Source organism: Melozone crissalis, unplaced genomic scaffold (genome assembly GCF_028551555.1).
Source record: "Melozone crissalis strain CALT ecotype California unplaced genomic scaffold, PUWL_Pcris_2 ptg000061l_1, whole genome shotgun sequence".
Lineage (NCBI taxonomy): Eukaryota > Metazoa > Chordata > Aves > Passeriformes > Passerellidae > Melozone > Melozone crissalis.
Genome location: NW_026535839.1, coordinates 9,580,871 through 9,604,778, shown reverse-complemented (window position 1 = coordinate 9,604,778; position 23,908 = coordinate 9,580,871).

Genomic DNA, 23,908 nt, shown 5'->3' with positions numbered 1-23,908 from the left:
CAGGCGACACTGAAGCCACTGAAGCCCCTGTCACAAGCTTAGAAAGGTCAGCCCCATATTTACAAAAGCCCATCAGAGCTGAATTGTGCCCTGATTGAGATTATACTGGAAGGAAGACCTGGATGTGCTGATGTTGACATGATTTCCTGAGAAAGTGAAATTGAGGCATTTATTTCTGATGGTTTTGCACAGCGCAGAGCTCTCAGCCTGATTTGTATTCAGCTGCTGCATATTAAGACTGGTCATTGCTCTTGTAAATGGTAGATAGGAAGAATTGCTATACAGAGAAATATTTTCTCTGTTTTAGGGTAGATTTTAGCTATAGCCCTTCAAGTCCTGATAACCAAAGCCAGAGTGATGTGTCTGGCATTCTCTGCCCTGCACTCCCAGTTATTTATTCTGTGATGTGCAGGAAGGAAGGAGACGTGTGCAATCTCCATTCTTGTTACCAGGAATTGTGCACTTAATTCTCTGTGCATTGTACTGAAAATGAACTAGTAAGATGTGTTCTGCATCAGCAAAAAGGCTCCCTTATTCAGCTGGAATGAGAACATGCACACTTTAACTCGGGAGTAAAGAAAATCGCTGTAAACGATTTCTTTAAACAGAATCTGTTGGGTTTTGCCTTCAATTTTTGCTGAGAGCGAAGATTCTGCAGAGTTTTTTTCTCCTTTTTCCTACCCAATTGCTAACCTTGCTGTTGCATGTGTTTTTGCTGCTTCTAGCACTTTTCATTCTGATGGCAGTTTTTCATCTCTTCACTAGCTTATGGCTAAAACAGTCCTGGTAACAGGAATTCCAGTTACTCACTCTCCAGAATAATTATTTCCATTTGTTCCCACTCTGGTCCTGGGGCAAAGGGCTTCCTCGTGTCTGGCCTTCATGGATCTGTCCTCCCAGTTCCTCTGCTTTGTTCAAATGTCTTTTCTGCAGGCGTTAACACCAGGTGACAGCACATCCCTGAGATGTATTTTAAGTCATTCCTAGCTAATAGGTGATCTGTACATATTAGGACTTATTACTAGGACTGGAATTTCCCAGCTGGCTACTCAATTAATAAAAATGCATCAGCATCCACATGCATAATTATGGAAATGTGTGTAATTCTGTGACTTATTCAGTCTGAAAACTTTGCAGAATGCTTCACAGACGGGCTGTGAAGTACCACTAATCACAGCACAAACTCCAGACACACACAGGGAATGGAGTGGGTTTTCCTCACACTGTTACTCAATAAGTCCCTAAAATAACCAGGGAAACATATTCAAATCAGGATTTCCTCACCCACTGTTCTTTGTGTTAGCTACTACCTAGATCCAAGGTGTTGTTTCTGTAGCAAAAGTTAGAACAGAAAATTGCAACTCAGAGATTTTTACTGAAGCAAAGTCATTGGGGCAGTGTGTGATTGTTTAACAGTACAGACCTACAGCTTTATATGGTGCCTAGAGCTTTGAAAATTACATGTCTTGATGAATCTGAAGCATCTGAAGCTGATAGATATCAATTAATGAAAGAATCACTAAAATTAGAGAAAGAGTAGCTTCTTACCTGCTCCCTCCAACTAACAGCTGGGCACTGCTCTGTACAATCTTTTCCCCATCAAGGTGTGTAGGGTGAAGGTAAAACCACTGCAGTTCTGTAAAGGCAGATGTTGGGGTACAGCATGAGCACCTCCACACCAACCTAACATGTTCCAGGGAAAGGACCAACATTGGGAGCACAGGACAAGGCACTGCAGGGATGGCAGAGAATCCCTCTGGGGACAGAGCCCCCTGTGCTGGCACTCACTGAGTGTCCTCAGCCTCACAGCTCAGAGATCACCTACAGGACAAAGCCACCTGCTACACCTCATCTCTGAATTTCAATCAATACAAGTTAATATCAATTTTTCCTGGTTTGGTTGGGCCCACATTAGACTAACCTATAATCAGCCACTTTATATGGAAATCAGTGTCAGTGCAGTCCTGCTCCAGTCGAGCTGTATCAGTTTATGGATTCACATTAAGTTCTGCAGCAATACAACTTTCCTCTGCAGCAAAGCCCTCAGAGAGTCATCAGCTTCCTGTAGCATCAAGGCATGGAAATATGAAGTGAAGGCTTAGGACATTTCAGCTGCATCAAAGTTATGAATTCTGCCTGAATTCATGAGGCTGCTGTATTATTTAATGCCTCGCTGTATAAAGACTCAGAGCTTTGTTTCAAAATTTATGTTGTCTGCTTCAGGTCTGAGCTTAAAGAGTTTTGAGAGGAGCAGCCCAGTGTCACTTACTGCAATGATCTGCTGGAGGGAGGTGAGGTTGCTGACCTGGGTGAAAGGCAGAGCAAATCTGGGCTCTGACAGCAGTGGAAAAGCCCCAGCAGAAAGGAGCAAAAGCAGATGTGTATTTAAGGGCTGTGAAGAGTGGATGTGTCTGGTGATGGGAGGAGTGGTTACAAACACATTGAGGGCTGGAATCATGAAGCAGCCCATGCATGCCCACGGAGGCCAGGAGGCAAATGACAAAATTAAAGCAGAAACCAAGTGATGATGTGGGTTCTGAAGGGCTCAGAATAGCCTGGAGACGTTTAATATGCCACTTAAATCTGTGTGCACGCTCAGCCTGTGAGTGAGTAAATGCCTTGTGAGCCTGTCTGCCTTCCCCTGAGAGCCCTGAGCACAGCGAGCCGGCTCGGGCTTTATTCCTCAAGGGTTAAACTAGAAACTGAAGTACCCTTGACTCTGAGCTTAAGTGAGGATGGTTTTGAGCACCCAGCAGTCTTGCAGCAGCTGGAATGTGGAGGCTCATTCCTGAGCAGTAATGCCTGTGCACAGAAACTGTGTCTGTAGAGACACACGGACAGCAGACACACGGACAGCAGGGACACACGGACAGCAGCTCCCAGGTTTGTGTTGGTCCTAAGCCCCCCAGTATTGATCAGAGGGGTTTCAAGGGTGCTCACCTGCATAAAAGTGGTCTTTAAATACTAAATAAAATAGCCATTTAGAGTTTCACCACTTTGAGGATCTTTTGCTTGCTGGGAGCAATGTCTGGGCACTCATGGACTGTAGAGCTGCTTGAGGAATGAACCACAATGGATGAGCACAGAAAAATAAAATACTGACCCCAGATCATAGCTTCTAAATTCTACCCAAATCCCTTTGGCCAGTGTTTCACACTGGCCAGGCTTTGCTGGCAATAGGCACAGGGACCAGAGAAGACACTTCACACTTTATGATAAGAAAGAAGAAAGACTTCATCCTTTATGAGAAGTAACCATGTGAAGTCAGAACATTCCAAGAGCAGAGGCCTCCTTTGGCTGTTTCCAGCTAATCAACATTGTAAAGTCAATGCAGGCACCTTGGGAGATCTTCCTGGGATGTGGGGCTGGGACACTGACCTCTCCATACCCATCAGGAGCCAGGGCTGCCCACAGCCTCAGAGCTGGCTTTGTGTCTGGCCTCCGTTAGACCCCCATGCAGAGGTACCCAAAACTGCCTTTCAGGTTATATCCAGGGAAAGGATGGTTTCCCTTCACCCTCCAGGGTTTGCACACCTAGGCTGGAGAACAGCAGGCTGTGTGACCCTGTTCACCAACACATCCACACACAGGGCCAGATTTCTTTATTTTTGGCTGCCTTGTGGTGTTTTTTCTGTCTTCAGTCTGGTGACTCTGTCCTGCAAAGGAAGTGTATTTAGGGAGGTACATCTATAGTTGCAGCCTTTTCATCATGTTCACTTTCCCCTGTAGAGAATATTTAACTGCTACTGCTGGAATGATTCTCCAGTGGTTCACTTACTAATTATTGAACACCCATTACAATTAAAGTACTCTCTTCTTTCAACCCTGGGGATAAATTTTAGAGTATTAAGATTTATTTTCTGTTTTTCAAAACCAGTGCAAAGCCGAACTTTCTGTGTTGCCCCTGGGTTTCACACTGCAAACTTGGTCAGTCAAGCATGCAAAAATCTGGTAAAATAAACCCTGGAGACCAGGTTTTAAATGGCCCTTTCACCATCCAGAATTCTCTTCTGCTGAAAGTAGTTGGCCAAACCCAGCACATAAGGTTTAATAATAATTAATTACTCTATGCCAGATAATGAAAAAAGTGGTATGGACAGACTCCATGTACATGTACCAGTTGAAAGCATTACATTTATTTTCTTCTGGTGCAAACCATCAGTAACCAAATTTCCATTAACCAGTGATGGGTGTGAATGGTCAAGAAAAATACTTAGTCAACAGAATTCCAATTAGAGATCTGTGAGTGTCCTGCTTTAAATATAGCAAAGTAAGGAAATATTTTCCCAGGAGGATGGTCCTCTGATGAGTAAGTGTGGTTCTGGGTACTTCACTGTAGCAAGTATTTGGCAGGAGCAAGACCAGTGAAACAAGCCTCTCTAAGTGCCTGAAGAGAGAAGGAGAAGTGGTTTCCTTTGTGAATGAATCAGTCCTGCTTTGAAATTGTTCTATAAAACATGGAGAAGCTTAAAAGTATGGTGAGACTGTCTCCCAAACATGACTTTTCATGCTGTATTTACAGCACGGTACTATTTATTCCATTTCTTCTGATTTGGAGGTACTGCTCAGATTTGGATGGTTGTTTGTGCCAGGTGAAGGATGCTATGAGAAGCTACAGAATATAATCATTGCTTGGGAAACATGAGCAGCCATCCTTGCAGCTGGGGAGGAGGTAGGGTTGGGTTTGGTCCCAAAGACGAGGGCGTCAGGAGAGGGGAGCTCTGACTTCACTGCAATCCTCACGCATTTCACAGTCATGTAGCTGGGGTTTGCCTCAAAACTCTGCCTTAGCTGCATCACACATGAGTTTGAGACATAATTAATATTAATAAAGCCCATTATGTAAAATTAGCCATAGCCAGGAGATTCTTTAAAAGGTGAAATCATAATAGTCATGATCAGAGTGTCTGTGTTGCTGGGAAACTGAGAGCTGTCCTGGGCTGCTCCTCAATATTTGCCTTTCATTAAAGATCTTTCCTCCCTACCTGTGGAAAATGGGGTTTTAAAGGAGAGAAATGACAATGACTACAAAGAAAATTCTTTCTCTGAGTTTTGGTATTTTTTGCAGTTGGGTCTCAGGTCTGGCAGGTAAAAGACATGTGGAGATTCCTTAGCAATGCTGCCCTGCAAGGAAAACCAGCAGCAGCACAGGTGGGTGTAGGGCATGATGCTTGTTTGTTTGGGACTATTTCTGGGGGATCCTCATTACTCATTCTTCCATTTTGTCTTCAGAAATTGTGGGGCAGGTCCCAATCAGGTGCTGTACCTGCAAATCCCTCCATTTCCCAGCACAGACCTTGGCCACTGACCGGCAAACACCTCCTTCAGCCACTCCAGTATCTGTAGATCTGCCACGAGCATTTAGGTGCAGCCTTCAAATAGAGCAGCTACACACTCTTGAAAAACCTGCAGCAAAAGAACCTAAGCTTAAAAATAATCCCACAAGTGGAGCATTCAGCTAATCAGGAGTTCAGATTGTCTGGTGTTCCTGTGCACAAATCAGTTGTATTTCAGAGGCTGGAGCAGGGAGTCACCACTGGAGCCTGATTACAGATTTTAAGTGCTGCCTGATTAAATTAAACTTGGTGCTGTTTAAGGCTGATTTTGAGCAAATGGGAAAAATCAGAGATGCAATCCAGGCACTTTAAGCTGATCCAGATTTTGAGAGTGAAAAATTCAGGACTCAGACCTAGATCCAAGTTTTATCCTGAGGCCCCTTTCTTCAGAGTGGGCTGATTCAAAATCTTGCAAGGAAAGTCTCTGGGCTATTCCCCAGTAGTAAACTTATATTTGCTTAAGAATAAATTACTTAATTCTTAAGGGCTCTGGAAGGCTTGTGTCCTCGGCACTGAGTTCACCAGAACAAAATGCTAAACCACTGAGTGGTTTACTCAGACACAGAAATAGGCATCAGCAGGTATTTCATCAGTTCCTACAGTACAATCCAACCTTTGCAGGTTGGCACATGTATTCTCTTTCAGCCCTTTGATTAACTGCATAGTACCAAAACCATACGTATTTATAGCTTGCAGAATTAGATAAATTCTCCAGATGTGGCTTCCTTTTAGTTATGCTGAGATGACTGGAGATCAAAGCCTTTGATCTGCAGCCTGACTGAAACCTGCTGCTGACACAAGTCTAGAAAATGATGCAGTGAGGGGAACTGGCCACTCTCAACTTGCCTCAGAAGCATCTCAAACAAAATGTATGGGATGAAACTTTGTGAAGGATATTTCTATACACACCATTGAGTCTCTACTCCTGAAAGTACAAGGCAGTTTTCAATGAACCTTTTACTCTTAACAACATATTTAAATAGATTGATTTTCTGTTCCAGCTCAGAAGTGATTTAAGACTTTTCAGTGCATGCATGTCCTCTATGATACACAGAACTGGCAGGAAATGTCATCATGAGCTAGTTTATAACCTCAATTAAGGCCATTTCCATTGCTCCAGATGTGTAAAGCAGACTTATAGCTGAGTTCCTGGTATAGGGAACTCCCTGATGCATCCTAGGCTCAGCCCTGCCAGCTCCATGATATCTTCTTCATGACCCTTGGAAAAAATGATGAATAGCCAGGGAATTGCAAATTCAGGCTGAATTCTGGCAACATGAGCACTTTGTACAAATCTTACTGGTTAGGCAGATAGCACAGCCTGAAAACCCTTATCTGGCACCCCAGGCTGGTCCAGCAGCCCCAGTGCAAAGTTCTGTGTGGCCACTCCTGCCTTCTCTATCCCTGCATCTTCCCAAGCCCCACAGCAAGGCCATGAACCCTCAGCTCTTTGGGTGATGCTGCCAAGTTCTGACTCACATGGCCACTTGCATGAGCTGTTTGCTGTGAAAGAAGCTGATAACAAAACACAACACACAAAACAAACAAAAATAAAAACAAACAAAATAAATAAAATATACAATATATTAAATATATATAATATTTTTATATTATATATAAATATATAATAATTTTTATATAATATACAATATCTAGAATATATATAAAATATACAAAAGAAACAAAATAAATAAAACCAAACAAAATAAAACCCAACCAACCCACTACAACCAAAAAATACCCACTCAAAAACCTTATATTCAAACTTCAGTAAAATCAGAGAATGGACAGATGTTCATTGGAGAGAATACAGAAATGTACTACCCTAGAGAGCACAAGAAATGCAATTTATTTACTAAATCATAAATTCTTTATCAACATCAGAAAAAGAACTATAATTTTAATATTACTGAAAAATATCATAAAATATTAGCTCAAATATATAAGGGAAAATTCAAAAGGTAGAAAACCAAATCAAAAAGGTAGAAAAACAAATGAAAAAGGTATAAAACCAAATGCAGTCAGCAAGAGACATCAGGGTCAACAAGAAATAGTCCTTAAACCCATTAATAATGTGAGGAAAAGCAAATGAAAGGTTTGTCCTCCTGAGGGGTTTGGACTAAATGATCCTTGGACCTTCTTTTGGACCAAACAGACCTCAAGGTTCATTCCAACCCATTCTATGCTTCTATGAATTAATGCCTATTTCACAATATTTAGTAGAAAGTAAATAGTGAATAAGAGTTTACTAAATTAATACTGAGGAAAAGAAAATTCAGCACAGATTAGGGTAAAATCAGGTTAAAGAATACTTAGATAAATTAGAAATTTTGAAATTGGCTGGGGCTGACTTAATCCTGCAGTCCTTGAAGAACTGTAATCTCAGAACTATTAATGGTATCTCTGAATTCCTGGATGGGCTGGGGTGATAGCAGAGAACTGATGTATTGCCCATCTTTAAAAGGTGGGAGAGGTGAAAGAAAAAAGAACAGGAGAATTGTACGACAGCCAGCTTACCCTCAAAATCTGGAAAAATGCTGCAGCAAATAGACACATATCTGGAAAATAAGAAGATGAGCAACATCCAATACAGATTTGCCAAGCACAAGCCATGTCACAGAGCCCTAATTTAATTTTAAAGAGTGAAAGGCCATGGGGATAGAAGAAAAAGAGGAAATATCATATATATTGGCTTCAATAAGGTTTTTGACACACTGAGGGTGTTCTGCTTTTTGTCCTGTGCAGAATTTCCCTTTCTTATATAATATCTTTAAAAAATAATCTAGAGGAAAATGAAAATCTAATATTAACCAAATTAAAAGACTCTTTTAAGTTTAACAATTCAATATAATGCATAAAACAGAGGATAAAGATTACAATTTGTGAAGGCTGCCAGGACAAAGTTCCCCCCACCTTTCAAGAACCCTTATGGGGGTTCACACCCCTCTTAGGTGATGAGATTTTGTGTCTGTGAAATGCATGAACACAAGGAAAGGTGTGAGGAAGGAGATCTTCCCATTGCTGGCTCACCTTAGACAAGGACACCCTGTTTGCTCTTTTTTATGGTGTGGGTGTTTGGTTGTTGTTTTTTGTTGTTGTTGTTGTTGGGGGGGGTTGTTTTGTTTGTGGGTTTTTTGTTTGTTTGCTTGCTTACTTGTTTTGGGGCTGGTTTTTTTTTTCTTCTTCTTCTTCTTCTTTTTTTTCTGGAAGTCTGCTGTTCTCTGTTACAACCTTACCTAATGGAGACCACTAGGGAAATAGGGAATGGAAAAGGGTGAGACTGCAGAGAATGAGCAATGGTCTTGTTTTTGAAATAAGCACAGTGCAGTAGTGCAGGGGAAGCAGAGATGAGCACAGCAGAAAGTCAGCAGTGAGCAGAAAGATAAATGACAAGTGCAGAGCTCACAAGCCAAAATATGGCCCTCTGGAGCTGTACAGAGTGAGTAATGGGCCCTTGCACAGGCACAATGTGTGGTCTGAGCCCTCCAGCCTCTCAGGGCTGCCCAGCTGAGCTGAAGGCAGGAGCAGGAGAGCTCTGTTGTGTCCTGCAGAGCCCAGGCACTGCCCCCAGCCTGATATTCTGACACACTGTGCTCTCCGTGGGGCAGACTTTGCCCTCCAGCCTTTGTGGGATGTCCTGCTGCCACGCCAGACCCAGCAGCCTGCAATCACCTTCTGCAATTTTATCTCTCTCTCTATTTTTATGGCATCACCCTCCATCCCACTCCACCTGTGTGTCCTCATTGCTCTTGGCTTGCAGCTCTGGAGCACACAGCTGCCCCATCAGTACCTCTGTAATGAAAAGAGTTTACAGCCTCCAAAAGCCCCAAACCCATATGGTTCAACATCTGATTTGCTTCAAGGCACTTAAGTCACAAGTTAAAAGCCCTGCCTTGTGCACATGCCTGGGAGTCAGGGTGTGGATTTCTCCAGGAAAAGGTCTCCTGCCTGCCTTTAAAGGGAGCAGCTTTGCTTTGATGTAGCCACAGGTGAGGAGCTGACCTTGTCTAACCGTGTGCTCCCTCCACAGAGCCCTGGGCTGCTGGGCATTATTACAGCTCATACAGAAAACCAGAAGCAGAGTCTCACAGCACCCTGCTAACCCTGCCCAGGCTGGATTTACAGACACCTGAAGCCCAGTACAGATGTAGGTTTGGGTACTGTCACATGCAAAGTATAGATATTGTCACATATTCTTCACTTTTAAGGGAAGTGAATGTTCTCACAGCTCCAGGTCAGGTGTGGGCACTGACAGACATTAATGACCCAGAGCAGCTGCTCCCTCTCAGCTGGGGCACCCTGTGCCCAGGAGCCCATTTCAGCTCAGCCCAGGAGCCTCCACCTCTCCCTGAGCTGTGCCAGGGGGTGCTGGGCTCCAGCTCAGCCCAGCCTGTGCTCCCTGTCCCTCCCCTGCCTCACCCCAGCCTCTGCTCCCTGTCCATCCCCAGCCTGTGCTCCCTGTCCATCCCCTCCCTCAGCCCAGGCTGTGCTCCCTGTCCATCCCCAGCCTGTGCTCCCTGTCCATCCCCAGCCTGTGCTCCCTGTCCATCCCCTGCCTCACCCCAGCCTGTGCTCCCTGTCCATCCCCAGCCTCTGCTCCCTGTCCATCCCCTGCCTCAGCCCAGCCTGTGCTCCCTGTCCATCCCCAGCCTGTGCTCCCTGTCCATCCCCTGCCTCAGCCCAGCCTCTGCTCCCTGTCCATCCCCAGCCTGTGTTCCCTGTCCATCCCCTCCCTCAGCCCAGCCTGTGCTCCCTGTCCATCCCCTCCCTCACCCCAGCCTGTTCTCCCTGTCCATCCCCTTTCTTAGCCCCAGCTCTGTGCACCTCCTGCCATGATGGACCTGCCTGGGAGCTGCTGGATGCTGTCTGACCTGGATCACCTTCCCTGGGCCTCACCTTGACCTGTGGGTGTCCTTTGGGCTGCCCCATCTCCTGATGGTGTGGGCTCCTGGCTGTGACCTGTGGGGCTGCTCTGCCCCCCTTGCTCAGGTACTGGGGGCTTTGCTGGGTGTGTTACCAGGCTGGGCTCCTGCCTTCCACCCCTAGAAGCATTTTTAAACCTTAAATCTCTTTGTTCAAAGTTAAGTTTAGTAAAATGACTAGTGGCAGAGGCTGATGAAGTCAGTAAAATATGAGCCTTCCCCAGGACTACAGGGCTGGTGCTGGGGAGATGATGTTGTCCAGGGCCACCTTATAGCTGGTAAATGAAAGTTTTATTTTGGGGTGTAGGTGGATTAGGCTTACTACTGCAGTGTGGGGTATGACATGCCCTTTTTGGGGTGCAGGAGGGCAATGGGAAGTTCAAAGGGAATTTCAAAGGGATGCACCCACAGACTCCAGCTGACACAGAGCCACCACATGCTCCCAGAGCCCTGTGCTCCTGAAGTATTATGAATTTAAAAAAGGAGAAAAATTATATTTATAGGAGATATGAATGATTGAAAACACAGGTACTGTGTGTCTAGGTTGTCAGTGTGGAAGATGTTGCCTGACTCCCTTGGCATCCCAGCCAAGACTGAAACCCAGGGATGTTGGTGTCACCAGGAAGGGAGGCAGGCAGTGACATCTGTGAAGCACTCTTCAAACGTCTGACATTTTCCTAAAGAAGGCCACATGATATGAAAATTACCCAGCATTTTATTCTGCTGGGTAATGGAACTGATCAACCCAAATAACTGAGGGTTTATCCCAAACTGAGGCTGAATCTAAATTCTGACAGTTACTGCTGCCCACAGCTTGTACTTTTTTTTGTACTTTGAGCCATTTCTGCTGCCTTTGCTCCCTCCCAAGCAGAGGCTTTCCCTGTGAGCCCTGCAGACCTGCACAGCTGAGCACTGCTCCCATCTTTCTGCACCTGGTGCACATCCACTATTTTGCCTGGATTAATCACTGGCTGCAAGTTGCAGTTTTCTGCACCCTAACGTTGGCACTGAGCTCTGTCAGGGGGGGAAAAACCTCTTTTCTGATTATTAAATTGTCTATCCAAAGTTGAAAAGTGTGTTGCAGCTGAAATGCTGATAAAAGCCCTAAATGTGGAGCTTGCTAATACAAAGCTCTAGCAGCAATTTATCTGGTTATCAGGCAGTAAATAAGACTTACCTGCTATTCTTTGATCAACCTTTTTTCTGTTATGAACTGCATGTGTTGACAAATTATGTCACCAAAAAGAAATCCAAGTCTTTGATGAAATAACAGGAAACATGCATGTGCTGGAAGGCTAAAAATTTAAATAAGGCTGCTTTAGGATTTTGGGTAGCAGTGGTGGATTTGCTAAAGGTGCATGAGGAAGGGCTGGGCTGGACATTGGGGGGCAGGAGAAGCTGGAGTGGCCTCAAAGGCACCCTGAGCCCCACACAGGCTTTGAGCAGTGTTTCCAGGACAGTGGAACTGCAGCCACCAGATGTGACTGATTCTCTTTGGGTTTGTAACAATAAACTGGCAGTTTCTGTGAATGGATGCCTCTTTGGAGGATGTGTGCCTCAAAGAGAGCTGCGCTGTGCAGTACCCCACTGTGATAAGCAGCTCTTTAAGGGTGAGATTTGGATCCAGGGCTCTGACACATGAAACATTATTATTATTAGAATGCTAACAGCGATGCTTGAAGGGTCCAGTGGAGCTTAGACATGAGTCTTGGTCAAATTCCAGCTTTCTGAGCCATTTCCCAGAATATCAGACAGAACTGAAACCAATAGGTTTCCACGGCTGCTGCTTGAAAAACACGGCCAGAGAGCCAAGTGAAAGGAGATACCACAACAAGGGAGAAGTGTGAAGCTGGAAAGCACAGATTTGGCCCTGAATTCCCCCAGAGTCTGGAGGCTTTTAGATCCAAATTCCTCATTTGCTCCATCTCAGAGTGTGAGGCTGCCCCTTGCAAACTCTGCCTTGAACTCTTCCCAAGAGCAGGAGAGAGGCTGGGACTCTTCCTGAGGTCAGTTTTTTCTGCTGTAACTGAGCTCTGCAATCAAAATCCCCAAAAGCTGGTTCTTCCCTGACTGCAGGCATGTGACTGAGATCAGCTTCTGTCAAGTGTGAGAGGTCCCAGACTGTGCCATGCTGGGGTCCAGCTGGCTCAGCCTCTCCCTGTCTCAGAGGCTGCATCCAGGAGCTGTGGTGGTGGGGTGTGCACAAAAACCTGTTCCCTGGAGTATTTTCTCCCCCTAGATGTGTTAGTCTAATACTTAGGGGGACTGGCTCAAAACTTGATCTCTGGATATACAGTTATATTTACCCACACAGGACTTGGGGCTCTCCTTGGTTGTTGCTGATTTATGAGCTTAGGATTTCTTCCAGCAGATCCAACAGTGCACTTTATCACTTTTGAGTTCACCTCTTCACCTTAATGAACATTAGTTGACTACTAGATCAGGTATTAGGAAGAAATTCTTCCCCATGAGCATTGTAAGGTGCTGGAAGAGGTTTCCCAGGGAAGCTGTGTCTGCTCCATCCCTGGAAGTGTTCAAGGCCAGGCTGGAGCAACCTGGTCTAGAAGAAAGTGTGGCAGAGGGATTGGGATAAGATGGGCCCTAAGGTCCTTTCTAGCCTAACCATTCTATCATGATTAATTAAACAATATTACGGTTAAATTATCCTTTATGTAGTAATATATTCAAATTAATAAAAATTAAGCCCAGAGGAATTAAACAGGAATCTTTCACATATTTTTCCAGTGGCTCCAGCACTCATTGATCTGAGTCCTCATCCCCTTTTACTGAACATTTCCCATGTGAATGGGAGCTACTCTGCCAGAGCAGCACTACAAATTGACCTTGTCCAGCACATTTTAGCCATGGCTGCTCTAGGAGTAAATTCATTTCTCCTTCCCCACTACTGGCACATGCAGGATGGTCAGGTAGACCCTGCAATTAACAGGGAGAGACTCACAATTCATCTTCATCCCTCTCATATGTAGTGCTCAATAAATGCATTTGATTGCAGCTTTGATGGAGCTGCTGGAGCTCCAGAGGGCTCATGAAATCAGTGTGTTCAGTCAATTTTTAACCTGCAGAAGCAACCAGAGAAAGGTGCAGATCCATTTGTTGGGAAAACAGCTGAATTGGAGAAATGAAACATCTCACCAGGAACAAATATTGTTTGACAAGGTCGGGGGTAGCAAAATACTTTCCACGGTGTTTTTCTGCCTGAGGCACCTCCCTTTTGCTGCCAGTGTAACATCCAGGAGGGGTGATGGGAACAGTGCTGAGATGGGGACAGCTTTCCCCTGCTCTTTCTTCTTTGCCTCTCATCACAGCCACCAGCACAGCATGGGGAAAAACCCTCAATGCTCCTTTGCTGCCTTTTTGCTAAATTAACCTGCACAGGGGTGATAGCCATGGAGGAAAAAGGGGATTAGCCTTTCCAAATCCCTCTGATCCTCAGTTCTGCACGATTCCTCTGGAGACATTTTTCACTTGCAGTAAGTGTAGAAGCATCCATGGGCTCCTCCCAAAGGTCTGGGAATGGTTACTGAGGAAAGCCAACCGACTGCAGCCCCTTAGGGGAAATACTGGGGGTTTCTAAGGTGGAGAGGCTGCTGACCACCCCTTGGGAGAGGAGGCACAACCAGGTGGAGCTGTGCCCCTGCCCGAGCCTGCTCGCTCCTGGGCTGTGCTGCACAGACTTGCCAGCTGTGGCTGCCCACAGAAACAGGCTCCATAACCTAGAGGGAGCTTTGTGATTCCAGACAAGCCTTGCTGCACCACCTGTGCTGGGGCAGGTCTTTCTCCTCCCCTCTCCTTAGAATTCACCCATTTGTTTTGTCTGCATCTGCTGGATCTGGCAGGAGAGTCTCTGTAAGCCCAAGGAGTAGGAGGTCACAGCTGTGCAGGAATCAAGGACCTTTTTAATTTAGGAAAGGGCCAGAACTGCCGTGGGAAGCCTGGGATGGATTTCTTCTAAAGCTTTTTTGTACTATTTGGGTGATGTGAAGAGGACTGGACATAACCTGACTCCATGAGAAAGCCAAGAGACCAGCCCAGCTGTGGTAAAATGTCTGTGGTCTCCAGACCTGCCCTAATTTGAACTTGAAAGTGAGCTCCAAAGCCCTGCTGCTCACTTTTGAAACTACAGCCTTCTCCTTGTGCAAGTGAAGTTCAAGCAGCTTGAAGGCTCTTACATCCCCATCCCTGCAAAGAATAAGCTCTGCCTTCCCACCACCCCTCTCTGCAGGGGAACATCAGTGCCCGTGGATGAAGCTCTGGGAGGATTTTTTTGAGCTTCCTGTAGTTATCTCAAACCTTCATCTCTCAAATGCAAAGGCTTTTATAGCCTTTGTATTCTATTAGTGTAACACTGAATGCCCTCGTTCTTCAGGTATTTATAGCAACTTCTGCAGCTCCCATAATAACTCTTGGTGGCTCAGCACCTCACAACATGATGTCTTGTTATCCCCATTTCACAGATGTGGAAATAGGGCACAGGGAAATTAAGTGATTTCTGCAGGATCTCCTGTAACCCACTGCAGTGCCTTGGCTGTGCCACCACCTTCAGCTGGGTCTCAGCTCAGGTAGGATATTGTGGGCTTCTGCTGTTCTCTTCATTTAAGATTATATAAAGAGACATAAATGCTAATTCTAGAGCAATGCCCTGATTTTCAGCAGCTCTGAGGAACCTCACATGTCTCTGGACTCAATGCAGACATCCAGGAACTCAGAAAATTAGGCTGAGTTTCTGTTGCCTAAATACTAAAGTGGTGAACTTGCTGGCAGAGCAGGGGATGAACAGGAGGGTTTGGTTAATTCCTGCAGCTCCCCTTGGTCTCAATGAGGAGCTGAGCTGCAGGGAGCCAGGGCCAGGCCCTGTGAAGCAGGGCAGGGGTGCAGGGCTGCCCAGGAGCTGTGTGGGCACACAGGGGATCAGGGCATAGAGCAGCAAGGATCTCCCCCCTGGCCTGATGAGGGTCCCAAGCACACTGCTCTGCCTCCATGCCTCAGTCTCCCCACCCACACATCATGCATGGTAATAGTTAACCACCACACTGAAGTGACAAACAGCTGGGTTATTTTCCAGCTTGGGTTTCAGGTCTTTGACTATGTGACAAGAGTATGATGCAGGGGCTGGGCTATTTGGATACTTGATAAGCATGATGTTGTTTTGCAAGGTGATGCCACGTTATGGATTAAGTTCTTTATTCCCTAATGATGGAGCAGCTTTGGAATGCTCTGTGCATGCAGGCAGTGAAGGATGACTGCTGGGCAAAGGGCTGGTGTTGGTATAGGAATATTTCTCTAAGCTGATGGACAAACAGCTGCTGTGGGATGGTCTCATGCATCCAGAGATGTTTCCTTTTTTTCTGCACAGCAGACCATCACAAAGCTTGTGCACCACCAAAGAATCTGCTTTGCTGGTGCCATCAGTCACAACTCTGGCTAATCACAGAATAACAGAATAGTTTGGGTGGGAGGCATCTTAAAGATCATCTACTTCCATTCTCCCTGTAGTAGGCAGGGAGACTTACACAAGACCAGGTAAAAGGTCTAAAGAATGGCACTGGACAGAGCTGGATCAGCAGGTGCTCACCATCAGTCCCCATCCTCATCAAAAAAACATCCAAAGCTGAACCTTCAGCTTTTTTGAGGCGAGCCTGCCTTGTCCTGAACCACACTGCACTTGAGACTGCTTGGGGAAATTCCAGGAAAATGGCTTCTCCCAATAAAAAACTGTATCAAGACAGCTGTTGGTAAGGTTTTCATTAACCTTGCTCTGGGAATGTCTATTATTTCCAGCCACAGTGTCTGGTACTGCTTGGTACTGAGCACACGTGGGACAAACCCCTCCTGCCCCAAAAGAGCAGCAGAGCAAAGCTGTGCCTGCTCTGGAGCCGTTTGCACAGGACATCAAAGGTCTGCAAACCCCTCTGTGTCAGTGCCACACAGATGGAGTCCTGGAAAACTGGCAGGTACCAGCACAGGACATTTTTGGAAGGATTACATTTGGTACAGCACAATAGTTCCTTTATAGCCAGGGCTTGATGTGCTGCTGGTTCACGATGGCAATTAGCTGGATTAAGTTGCACCAATCTAAACAAAGTATTAATGAGACAGTTCCAGTAAATGGAACAGGCAGCACTCAGCCTGTGCCAGCTGCAGGGGCACTGTCAGGCATTTGGGATGCAATGTTTGTGGCACTGGGGAGGACAATCACAGCCAAGCCATGAACATCCACCTGCTGTGGTGGCCTCTGCTGCTAAACAGAGCAGGATGGGGAGCAGCAGCACTGCTGGCATCCCAATCCCAGCAGGCAGGATGGATCCAGCCCCCAGACAGGCAATGACAAACACTTCATCCTGGGCTCAGAGGAAAAGGTGAAGCAGCAAGGCTGGAAGTAGGACATAAAATCAGATTACAGCTTTGCTGTGTTTGAATTGCATTGTTTAATTCCAGTTTCTGCTGCTCTAAGACTAGACATCAAACAGAATGTTAAAATTATTTGAAACCAAGCTACAAGTCTCAACATCAGAATGCCTATTATACTTATCTGTGACCTTCTCACCATTAAAACCACCATATTATCATTATTGTACATTTTCAGATTATTATTAGGCTTCTGAACTCTGCTGCAGCTTGATTTATAGAAACTGCTTAGTCACTGGCAGCAGTGCTGTGCTGGGAGAGGCAGAGATGCTCGCTGGTGTTTCAGCACAGGCTCCTGCCAAGAAGCAGGCACTGCCCTTGATAGATCATTGAGAGCTGGTGAGCATTTCCCTCTCATGTAAAACTCCTGGAACAGCTGCAAACCAAACCAACCTTCTTCCCTACCAACAGCAGGGGTGAAAAGACTCAAGGCTCAATTAATGCACCCCCTCCAATTGTTTTGGTAGATTTGTCACCCTTTGCATGGAAAGAGACCTTCTGGTTTGCTGTGTGCCCTGCTGGGAGCACTGCTGTGGCCTTTGGGGAGGCAGAGCTCCTGTGAAATTGGGATTTAGGCCTTGGAAGGAGCAGTCTGATGGGACAGGAGCTGTCAGCAATGTGGGAAGGAGGCAGGTTGGGATGGGAGTGGGGGGGGCTCAGCAGGTCCAGGCACTGAAATGTAATGTGGAGGAAGCACCTGCTGCTTCAGGACATTAATGATGTTTCTGTGACCCCATGCAGGGAGCAAATGCTCTGAGCAGAAGCTGCAGACAGGCCCTTACATGAAGGGTGTTTTCCCTGGCTTGTACACGCACCAGGGCATAGTAAATGCTAATAACTCACAACCCTCTGAACAGGCCAAACTACATTTCTTTTAGTTACTTGCTGAGTAATGACTATGCTGAGCTCTTTATAAAGTGTAGACAAAATCAGAGTCCTCAGCCCTGTATGCCCTGAACAGGTAGGGAGTGATGTTCACCACTGCTTCAGTCAAACTTGCATCATCCCCAGCAGCCCTCTGAAACCTGCAACTGAATTGAGCTGAAAATAAAACAATGGGTATCAAACACTTCCATCCTGATTTGAGATTTGAGGAAATGTTTCAGCAGCATTAATGAACTGTGCCTGTTTGCAACATGCCGGTATCCTGGAGATTCAAATCCAGCACTTCAAAGAACACACATTGGTTAAGTAGCTTAGTCTTTAGTTTTATTCATGCTGGAGTAAACCACTGCCAGATATTTTCAGGGAGCTAGCAGGAGAGAAACAATGGCTCTATTTGGCAGAGTCCAGTGGATGAAAAGTATAAAAGTATAGAGTCCTAAACTGCTGAAAATAGTGAAAAATAACGGATTGGTTCTTCTCTCTTCACTCAATACCTTCATTCTTTTTGACATTTATTTTTTTATTGCCTTTTCTCCTCTAATGCATTGTGGTGACTCATGTGAAAGGTCTGTGATAATGTTCCATTGCTGTGAAGTCACCAGATAACCACCACTCCTGCTCAGGCCCTGCACACATGTATGTTTAGAACATAGCCAGAAATGGGCTGACATTAATAGAACAGGGTAAAATGAGAGGTGGAAAGAACATTTAAAAGCAGGTGCTGAGGAGTCCCACAGCCAGAAGACAATGATTTCTATATCTGTTGGAAATCAGAAAGGGCATGCAGTAATCCGATACACAAAGATATTTCATGGGATAGCTGGTGCCACTGCAGCTCACTTCTCTCTCCTGTTCAAATAATTGGACTTGCTCACAGATACAATGCTTGAGTCAATATTTTCAGGAACTTTGCAGCTCAGGTCCAGACAATATCTGGCACTTTTTGCTGTCTCAAAGAGCAAACCCCATTTCATGTAGATCCTGCAGATGTGCAGGGCTGAGCTGGGATGGAGCTCTGGAGAAGGGACCCATTGCTTGGTTCAGCCTTGGATTTGGTGCTCAGGAGGGAGGTGCCACCTCCCTTGAAGTCTCTGTGCCCAGTTCTGAGTTTTCCAGCTGGTTCAGAACCTGGGTGTTGCTGTAAGGAGCAGAGAGCCTGTTCCCAGGAACTGAACTTTGCTCTCTTAGCAGGGACATCCGAGGGCCATGTTCCAAGTAGAGACATCATGGCTTTGTCTAATAATAAACCTATTGACCTAGGGCATTCGGGGGCATGAATTCAATAAATTTGTGTTTTACTGAACATAATGTCAGCCAAATCCCTTCTAGCCAAAGGCCATCTCTTCTGAAGCAATCAGGGCCTTAAATGCAGCAAAATAGAAAATTTATAACTAAAAATGGAGTGAGAAGTGCTGGCTTGACAATACTGCACAGGCCTGCCCCAGTCTGCATTCAGTTCTCAGCTATTCTCTGCCTGCAGTCCAATAGTAAAGTCATATTTATTTTCTTGGCTCTGCTGTGTTAATGAAAAAGCCACTTAACAAAACAAATAGAAGGAAGGACATTTGCAACCAATTATGGTATTGCTGATCAGTCACATTGTGCTGGAAATTACACACTGAAGTTCAGCCCAGGCAGCTGATCAATGACCTGGTAGCTTGGCACCGGTGCACGCCATCAACTTAATAAATCAATGTAATTCCAGTCCCTGTGCCAGCATATATATGTGCAGTCAATATGACATCAATATTATATAATGATGGTTAAAACTAATTGCCCAAACACTGAGGTTGAGGTCTGTTATCTGCTGTGCAACCCCACCAGCGCTGCTCCAGCGGGCAGGGTGGAATTTGGCTGTTCCTTAAACATACCCCTGGGCATCACTGAAAATCATGGGTTTAAGGTTTTTTTTTGTTTTTTTTTTTCTGGAAACCACAAGGGAAGTCAGCACTCCAGCATGTCATTCAGGGCTGCCCAAGCTGCCAGCCAGCCCTCAGCCTCTGGGAGGACGTGGTGTGCACGCCGGGGCCTGGCACGCGCGGCAGGAATGGGCTTCTCCTTGGTGGCAGATGCACATCTTGGCTGCTTTATGCATGGCTTCCTCTTCTTAATTAGCTCTGACATTTTAGCTGTTGGAATATGGGTTTGGTTTAGGAGTTAAGGCTGAAAACTCTGGGAGTTTTCTGTTGGAAATGAAGTTTGGTTTAAGTGCAGGGAATCTGGGATGCTTCTAACTGAGTTTGAGCTCTGTGGGCCAGGGAGCTACAGGAGCTTCTGAGAGTGCTGGGGTCACTTCCTCCCACACCTGTACCCCCAGCTTCAGGGCTCTCTGCTCTCGTGGTTCACTCTTGTCACAGAAACTACATGGTTTGTATGTATAAGAAACCTGCAATTTATATTAACTATTTAGAAACAGCTTTTTTAAGGGTACCTGGACACTGAAGACATCATAATAGGATTTTTGTAAGTCCCAATCCTCTCAAGCCAAGTGATTTACTCATCTCCCCACCTCAAATGTTTTATACACAATATCTTACCTGGAACCACAGCAACATCCACTCTGGCACATAGACCAAGCCATGGCTTCAGCTTTTCTGGGAACACACCTGGCCTTGTGTTATGTGGGACCTGCTGCTTGTCCCACATCATGACAGCAAGTAAAGGGACATTTGGGCTGTACACACCCACCTGGGCACAGTAACTCTGGTTGTGTCCTCACACCTCAGCTGCATTTCTCAGATTCATCATGTCCTGGAGCCACTGGAAAGGTATGTGAGAGATTTCTATCTCATTCCTCTGTGCTTAATTCTTATTAATTCAAGTGTTTTACCACATGAAGGATATTTTAACTGTAATATTGATTAATCAGTCATCAATGAATCATGATAGAATGGTTTGGGTTGGAAGAGACCTTACAGTACATCCAGTTCCAACCCCCGGCCATCTTCCTCTATGCCAGGGTGCTCCAAGCCCCATCCAATCTGGCTTTGAACCCTCCCAGGGATGGAGCATCCACAGCTTCTCTGGGCAACCTGTGCCAGGGCCTCACCACCCTCACAAAGAGGAATTTCTTGTAATAACCAACCTCTGTCAGTTTGAAGCCATTTCCCCTCATCCTGACACTCCAGGCCCTTGTCTGATCAGGCTGATCTCCTGTCCCCCTCTGCTCTGTGCCAGTGCCAGCTGCAGCTCACTGGTGGCTCCCAGCCCTGCTGCACCTTTCCCTCAGTGAATGCTCTGTTATCAGCACATGTTCATATTCTGGGAGCCTGTACAGGAACTGAGCCATGGCTCTGCAAGGTGCTCTGAAAAGTGGAGGGGAAAAGGCAATCCCTGATCTGAGTGTCTTCTGTTCTGTTCTGCAGGCACTTGGAGCCAAGGGGATACACAGCACATGCACACACACAAAATATATGTGTGTATATATATATATATATATACACACATATATATGTGTGTGTATATATGTATGTGTGTGTGTATATATATATGGCAATGACCTTTCTTTGGTACCATAATTTGATTTGCCTAATGCTTAGCTGAGAGCAGAGATATGGAGCAAGGAAAAGAGGGAAGAAAACCCTGATTCACGTTGCCCAGCCACAGCTGAAGCCAGGTTTGGCTGGGATTTTGGCAGAAGTGAGCTGTGAGGATAGTTCTGAAGGAGGAGAAAGGAGTGGCTGCTCAGATTTTATCAGGATGGTTTTCCCAGGCTTAAAAGAAAGCTGGGCAGAATGTGAGTGTGAGCCTTGGGAAGGAGCTGACAGCAGCATTACAGAGCCTGGTGGGGCAAAGGTTGTGGGCTGGCCATATGTGGGTAGGTGGTTGGTTCAGCCAGGTAAGAGGAGATGTGCAAAGGTAACAGGAATAAAGACTAGAAGGCAAGAAGCTCGTAAATTATGTAACTGAAGGGCTGGTATGGCTGTGGAGTGAATTGATGTGGCCTTGAGGGTAGCTGCTAAAGCTGAAGTTTGTAATAACTGATGGAAGAAGAGAGAGGCTTGGAGGAGATTATTTTAAAAAATAAAGTTTTAGACATGATAAAAAGAGTGAATTTGAGACACAGTTCCAAGAAATCCAGCCTGGTATCACTTTGTTGAGAAGGAAATGGAGAAAAGAAGGAGAATGGCAGAAAGCAATTACTGACTGGGGGGTGGAAAACACTGACTGGGCTGCTCTATAGAGCTCTTGCAGTCTTTCTGAGTTATTTGGGTATTTTCCCAATTTATTTTTTGATTTATGATTTTTTTTTAATATTGTAGCTGATCCTGGTAACTCACCCAGAGTCACAAAACATTGGTGATTGTGGGTGTGCCCAGCCTGGTTCTTCCTCATGGGACACCAGCTCCACACCAGCTTGGTTTCTTTTGATATTTCCAGAAGTTCATAGCAGAAAAATACTCTGAGAAAATTTTGTCTTGTGGTGGTTTATGCTTTATAACCCTGGCCATCACTCAAATAAAAAATGGCAGCGGTCTGTGGAAAAAAAGAAAAATAATTGAAAAATTGATTCTTACTTATGTTTTTCCAAACCACCAGAGCAGTTTACCATTTCTGGGAAAAGATGCAATCAGGCACCATTTCCCTTAATGTCAGAATGCAGAATAATGCTTAGATGAATTTTTCAAAGAAGACACTTTTATATTCATGCTGTCAAATGGAGAAGCTGATTATCAGCTTTTTCTTTCTCTTACCTTAAATATTTACATGTAGAAATGTTAAGTGGATTTGTTTTCCTTCCTTAGTGTGCTTGGTTTGGAAAAAAAATGGGATTTTACATTGATTTTTCTGGTTTGTTTGTGTTGGAGTATAAAACCAGAATGTAGAACAGCTGGAATTGGTTTGGGGGATTTATCAGTTACACTTGGAGGGCACCATATCTCAGTATGGTACAATGGGTGTGAAATTCTGGATCCAGCAGCATCAGCAGCAATACTTCCTTCAGTTTTCATTACCTTTGTTAGATAAGAATAGAATAACTTGTACTCCTTCAAGGTTTCTCCAAAATAAGTGACTTCTTTGTGATCATCTCCAAACTGGAAGCTGCCTGACTCTATTTGAGCTCCCAACCACAGCAGCAACACCTGTGTTGGTGTGTAGAGAACCCTTCATCACAGCCTGGGCTCAGGGTTTGCACAGGAGACCCCAGATTCCTCCTGGGGATGGGATGGGATGAGATGGGATGCGATGGGATGCGATGGGATGGGATGGGATGGGATGGGATGCGATGGGATGGGATGGGATGGGATGGAGGAGCAGGGATGCTCCTGATCCCTGGCAGGAGATGTGGATCACACCTGGGCCGTGCTGAGGAGGGAGCAGCTCTGTGTGCTCCAGCATCATCAGCTCCTGAGAGCTCTCCTGAGGCTCCTGTGCAGCCAGGAGCTCTCTGAGGCTGCCAGGAGCCTCTGGACCTGTCCCCACAAGCTGTGACAGACATTTCCTCTCCACAGATGGTGATGAGGAAGGTGAAGTGATGCATCCCAGACTCTGTCCCCACCAAAAGATGCAGCTCCCGAGGCTCCAGTCTGACCAGTGGACCCAGAGCTCTGCAGGAGCACTGTCTGCTGACACACACAGCCCCAGAGGAGCCCTGTGCCTGTCCCTGTGTGTGGCACACACACGTGGGCATCTCCAGCAGCCTGAATTGCAGCTCCTGCCTCTGCCATCCTGGTGACAGCAGCACATTTGCATCAGGAGCCTCCGGGTGAGTAATCCCTGCCTCTGCAGCTGCAAATCCTGCAAACTCCCTGTGGCAAACCTGCTGCTGCTCTGGGCAGGGAGGATGCACTTTACTCCCAAAGCAGGGGATGAGAGACTCTGTGGCAAGGGCTCCTCTTTGAAAGGGCTGAGCCCAATGCTCTGCACTGTTTATTATCAGAATCACTGATCTCCAGAGCATTAATGCCCCTGCCTGCACACACTGCAGCCTGGCTGCCTTCTGCTGAGTATCTCAGCCTTACTTCAGCAATGCTGCTGCTAACTGCAATGAAACACTGGATTGAAGGGATTCACCTGTTTCAGCCACTTGTCAGGATGGTGCACAGTGACAGGAACAACCTGAAATGGCCGCATTTGCCCAATTCCTGAGCTACAGGTGTGCAGCCAGGCAGACCTGTGCCTGTCAGCACAGAACTGTCTAAAAATTAACCAGATTTGCACCTTCCCTATCTGTCTGCAGATAAGAGTGTTACCCCAGAGGCAGGCAGGGGATGTTGCTGATAGACTGAACCTGGGTGCTGGGGAACTCCTGACTTTGACCTTGGCACTTCTATCACTGGAGCAAAATTCTGCATGCTTCTGTTTGCTTACATGGAGATAAGGATGCTGGTCTCTGGA